The sequence below is a fragment of the Aotus nancymaae genome, unplaced genomic scaffold (genome assembly GCF_030222135.1).
Source record: "Aotus nancymaae isolate 86718 unplaced genomic scaffold, 86718_ANA_hifiasm-v0.15.2.pri h1tg000059l, whole genome shotgun sequence".
Lineage (NCBI taxonomy): Eukaryota > Metazoa > Chordata > Mammalia > Primates > Aotidae > Aotus > Aotus nancymaae.
Window position 1 is genome coordinate 4771838 of NW_026988473.1, and position 6260 is coordinate 4778097.

Here is a 6260-nt window from a genome sequence, read left to right on the forward strand (position 1 = left end):
ACGGAACACGGAGGTGACAGGAAGCCCCAGGGCCTCCCAAGGCAGCGGCCAGGGGAGGCAGGAGAGCTGGAGAAATTCTTCCTGTGTCCGAATGGAGGCCTGAACCCCTCGTTGTCACACCCAGCCTCCAGCTGTCAGTGTCCAGGCCTGGCTCCTGGGCTCAGGGCTGAGGAACGGGTGGAGGGGAGTTCAGCAGTGGAGGGCCTCCTGGACAGCTCCCATTCACATTCCTATCACACTTTCTCTACAGGGTGGGGGATACAGATGACAGGGCCCCTGAAAAGCAGGGAGATGGCAAGGATGGGGGCATGGGAGGACCCAGGCTCTTGGGTGAGCAGCCTCGTCCCTCTCCATCACCTTGTCACCTTCTCTGCAAAGCCATCTTCCTCAGAACAACTGGAACCTACCATCACGTTCCCGTTTACACTCCTGAACACGTCTGAGCCTACTGAGCCCCAAGACCCTGAATCGTAAGGCTGCATGAGAGAGAGTACGTGTGTGTGTGTGTGTGTGCGTGTGCAGGCACATGCAGGCATGTGAAAAACGGGGGGAGTGGATGGTGCTTCTCCCAACCCCACACCCAGAAACATTCAAACTTGGGCCAGGACTCAGCCTTGGGCTGTGCAGAGAGGAAGCCCAGAGAGGCCTGATGGGGCCTGGGCCTTCGGCTGGGCACCCCCACACTGCCCACCCACCTCCGCCATCCCCTAGAGCCTCTGGCCTGACCTTCACTGCCCACTTGCTCCAGGGACTCAGAGATCCAGGAGTACTCGTTCCTAGATCAGGAAGACTGGGGCCCCCAGCAGACCACAAAGGAGATCAGGCATTTGCAGAATGACTGCATGAGGTGAGTTGGTCGGGCAAGTGGGGGCAGGTAGGGTGACAGGGCTTCCCCCAGCTGAGGCAAGGCCTGGCTTTCAGGTAAGGGCCCACGTGCTTGGTGAGTAAGTATTCAGGAACCCCCACCTTTAATTGTCCAAGAACTTGAATGGTTCAGTGTTGGGGAGTAGCTTGTTCCCTGAATGTCAGGGTCTGGAGCTGGGGTCTGCACAATCCCATGGCCGCTCACCCCTCTGGGGTAATGCCGGGGTCAGAGCCCCACCTGTCAGCAGAGGTGCTGGGTGGGGGTGGGGCATGGCAGAGGCTTCCAGGCCATGGACCTCAGTGACCAGCTCTCCCATTCATACACAGCTGACTTGGAGCACATAGGCAGGGCTGGTTCCAGTGCTGACCCTGTCACTGACCTGGAGCCACAGAGAATCCTGTTTCAACCCTGTCTACAGCCCAAAGGGGCAACTAGTCCTATACCACCCACCCTTCCAAGGGGAGCCTCTGAGGGTTTCTAACCCAGCCAGAGAAGCAGCCTGCCCTGCTCTTGCAAAGGAAGACAAAAAGCATAATTAGTCTCTGTCTGGATCCCCTGCTACCCTGTCTGGATCCCTGCAGAGAGAACAATTCCCGTCCCACCTGCTGGGACAGGAAGACTGGTGACGCTGGTCCCAGGTGGCTATAGGACCAGGTGGCTGATGCAGGAGGTGGGGGAGTGCTGCCTGGAACAAGAGCCTAGGGGCTGAGGTGGAAGGGGTCTCTTTCTCAACCCTAGGCTTCGGGAGTCGCTGAAAGCTACTCAAGCACACAACCTGGCCCTGGGGGAGAAGCTGCAAAACCTGGTGAGCCCCTGAGCCAGGACCCCGTTTCTTTGTCTTGCCCCCTCCCTGCCTCCCAGCCCAGCTCTGCTAGAGGGGTCTCAGGTTGTCCTGCAGGCCAGCCACCCACCTCGGGCCCTGCAACCCTTTGTCCAGCCCACCTTGTTGTATCAGAGCCTGAAGGAGGGAGTCCAGGTGATCCAGGAGGAGGCCCAGGCCATTCAGGATGAAGTGAAGGCCCTGCGGGAGGAAACCCAGGCCCTGCTGAAGGTGGCTCTGCTCAAGTGTGTGGGCAGCCGTGGGGCAGGGAGGGAGGAGGCGGCTGCCCCAGGCTGCTCACTCGAGCTGTCTCTGCCTGCAGTGACCCAAACCCTGAGAAGGCAGATCTCTTCATGCTGCCTGACCTGCCCCACGACCACAGAGACCAGGGTCAGGCCTGGCTGGACCCCAGGCCAGAGGTCGGACACCTCTTCAGGAGGCCCCTCCATCAGCCAGCTCCTCCCTAGATCCCGGCAATAAACTTGGAAGCTGAGCTTCAGCCCCACCACCTGTCTGTGGGCCCTGGGCCTCAGATGGGGAGAAGGAGGTCACCAAGTCCGCACTGAGCTCAGCCCTTCAGCCACCCTCTGACATTACTTCCACTCCCTCAGTTCACCCATCCTGGATCTACCCACTCCCCAACAGGACCCGGCCCTCCCCGCCGCCCCTCACAGAAGGTTCCAGGGCTGGTTTTTGTCAGCCTTGAGATGAGAGCTCAAGGGCGATGTTCCCTGCCCTCCATAAGCACTGGGGCGGGGCTGGAAAGGGGCCACAGCCGCTCCCCAGAGGATCCAGGCACCTTGTTCTAACTCCAAAGTGCAGAAGGATACTGGGGTGGGGGTGGGGGAGGGATGGGGGAAGAGCCACTACGCATCTGGTTACCTTGGAAAAGCCCCTTCCCCTTCGTAAGTCATGGGGTTGTGGGGAAGAGAGAGGTGGTGGTGACTCCTCAAGGGCCGGAATCCTACAGCCCTTAGGCCTAGAGATACATATCAATTTTGAGTTTCACCCCCCCACCCAGGAGCCCTCTGGCCCCCGGCCTCCTGGGAGCCCCCAACCCCTCTCCACCAATGGGGCTACAAAAAAGAACACAAAAAACCGACACATACATAGTCAAGGGGAAGAAAAGAATCTTTTTATTTCCTTTTTTATTATTATTTTTTATTTTCCTCTTTTTTGTCTTTAGTTTTTTTTTCTTTTGAATCACATTAAATGGAAAGGGAAGGAATCTTGATAGAAGATTGCTAAATTACATACAAAAGTGGTTAATATTCTATAGGGCATTTATTTTTTAAATCCTATAACCTGGGCTGGGCATGGTGGCTCACACCTGTAATCCCAGCACTTTGGGAGGCTAAGGTGGGTGGATCACCTGAGGTCAGGAGTTCGAGACCAGCATGGCCAACATAGCGAAACCTGGTCTCTATTAATAATACAAAAAGTAGCCAGGTGTGGTGGCGTGGGCCTATAATCTCAGCTATTTGGGAGGCTGAGGCATGAGAATCATTTGAATCCAGGGGCGGAGGTTTCAGTGCACCAAGATGCCACCACTGCACTCCAGCCTGGGTAACAGAGCGAGACTCGGTCTCCAAAAAAAAAAAAAATTAGCTGGGCGTAGTGGCAAATGCCTGTAATCCCAGCTACTCAGGAGGCTGAGGCAGGAAAATCACTTGAATCCAGGAGGCGGAGGTTGCTGTGAGCCAAGATCACACCATTGCACTCCAGTCTGGGTGACAAGAGTGAAACTCTGTCTCAAAAAAAAAGGCCGGGCGCAGTGGCTCACACCTGTAATCCCAGCACTTTGGGAGGCTGAGGCGGGCGGATCACGAGGTCAAGAGATGGAGGCCATCCTGGCCAACATGGTGAAACCCCGTCTCTACTAAAAATACAAAAATTAGCTGGGTGTGGTGGCACGCGCCTGTAATCCCAGCTACTAAGGAGGCTGAGGCAGGAGAATTGCTTGAACCCAAGAGGCGGAGGTTGCAGTGAGCCAAGATCATGCCACTGCACTACAGCCTGGCGCCTGGCGATGGAGCAAGATTCTGTCTCAAAAAAAAAAAAGTGTAGCCTGTGGGAGGAGGAGGTGTGAGGAAGAAGATTGGGAACTAAGTTTTGCGTATGCTAAGTCTGAAATGCCTTTTGATCACCCAAGTGTGAATGTAAATTGGGCAGCTGGAAATACAAGAGTTCGGGGGAGAGGTTCACATGGGAGACATATACCTGTGGCTTTCTGGTTTACATTTGGTCATTTGTATTGGTTCTCTATTTTGCTGTGTTACAAATTACTCAAAAACCTAGCAGCCTAAAACCATAAACATGTATTATCTCACACAGTGTCCACAGGTTAGGAATTTCCAAGTGGCTTGGTTCGGTGGTACTGGCTTAGGGTGTGTTGTGAGGCTGCAGTCAAGATTCCAGCAGGAGCTGCCGTATTCTGAAGGCTTGGCTGGTGTTGGAGGACCCATTTCCATGGTGGCTTATTCACAGGGCTAGAAAGTTAGTGCTGAGTGTTGGCAGGAGGCTTCAGTGCCTCACCGTGAGGCCTGTCCATAGTGTTTCTTGAGTGTCCTCACAACATGACGTCTGGGAGGCCACGTGGCTCTGCAAGGACATCCAGGGGCAAGAGTGCAGGTACAGAGGAGGCAGAGAGTGAGTCAGATGTAACCAGGATGGGGTTTTCCCAGTGGATGTGAGCAAAGCAGAGAGGATCGGGGGTTGAGAGGGCTTCCAGGGCTCTAACTGGGCAAGGTGAGTACATGTGGGAGGCGAAGGAGGGTGGAACCAAGGTGAGTGTGTGGGGCAGGTGGAGAGTGCGGGGGAGCCAGCAGCAGTGCATTGCTGGTCCTGGAGGATTAAAGACCCCTTGGAGCCAGAGCCACTGGGGGAATAAGGTGGGAAAATGAAAGGTGGTCACATGCCCTAACTACCTTAAGTGATTTCTAGCAACTCCCACAATCCAGAATATTCTGGGAGGGACCATACCACCCATCCAGCAAAGATGGAGGAAGAAAATTAACCAAGTTAATGTCTGGTGCCTACAGCCATGTAGACACCATGGATTCCAACAGCCTGAGTGGATCTCTTGGGTGTCACACACACTGCTGTTTGCACACTCTCTGACACAAACCACACTCACAGGTGTCATCCACTTAGATGTCACACACTCTTGTCCAGGCATCCTGTTAGTGTCGTCACATGATTGAGGGGTTAACTCCTTCCAGGAGTGGTTGGGGAAGGACCATGGGGTTGCTGCCTCATTCCTTCAACTTATCAGCTGACCTTGGCGTCCCACTTTCCACCTGGTGGTGACTGTCCTGTGTCCTCATAAGGAAGGTTTATGCTCCCTGCACTGATGGGCTTCTGATAAGATCCAAGGTCATATTCTGGGCGTTGATAATCACCTTGCCAAGAACTGTGGCTTCCTGGTGCACCTCCCAGAAGTCACTGATCACACGACACCCCCTCCCAGCCACCCCAGTCCTCCCATGCTGGCCCTCCTGACCAGCAGCACAAGAGATGGTGGTGCCAGCAAAATGGGGTTGTGAGCAGGAAGGAGGCTGCTCTGAGATGGGGCTGTGAAATCACACACACACACACACACACACACACACACACACTTTGCCCTGGCCCAGCCCCCAAGCTCTGCAGGCATCTTTGAGCTCATCCATGGGCTGCAACCTGGCCAGGCAGAGTCAAGGCAGGACAGGCCATGAGAGGGTGGGAGAAGTCCCATCTCAAGCCCTAGGGACCCTCCCAGCCCTGCCTGGCTCTCTGTGAGATCTGGAAGAGGCTCAATATGTGTATTGCGTACTTGGGGTCTCATTGCCCTCTCTGCCCTTGCACATGCTGGAATACCTTCTCAGCCTTGGAGGACCCCCTCAAATGTTCCCTCCTAGACAGAATTTCTCACTCTCTCACTGGGAGCATGGTGGTCCTCCCTCTACAGGGCACTCGCCACATGGCTGAACCTGGAGTCTGTCTGCCTCGCCTGCTGGACTTTGCATAGCTCTAGCATAGCGCAGAATGAATAAACAGTGCTTGAGTGTATAGGGAAGGAATGAATAGGTGAATGGAGGGATGGGTGGATGGACAAATAGAAGAGTGGATGACGGAGTCCAGGCAGGGCCAGGGAATAGAAGAGGAGTCACCTTGCTAAGGAGGCATGGGCTTCCCTGGCTGCGTCCTCTGGGACAGCTTCCCTTCCCAGGACTCCCACTCCTCACATAGCTGGGCCCTTTCAGGATAGATGCAGAGAATTCTTCTGGGTCCTTCTTCTTCCTTTGGCTCTAGGCCTTATGTCTTAGGGGGTCAGATGAGGGACAAGTAGCTAAAATGAATGAGCTCCCGCTACATGCCAGCCACTGCTCCAGCTATGTCTACAGATACCATCTTGTTGAATGAAAATGGCGCCACAGGGTTGTAAAGCAGGTTTTATTATCCCCAGCATGCAGCTGAGAAAACAGACATAGAGAGGCTGAGTGAATCGCCCAAGGTCACACAGCTTACGTCCAGCAAGGAGGAGGTCTCAACTCAAAATCTGCTCAGGCAGGCAGGGCTGGGTGTTCTGCAGATCAG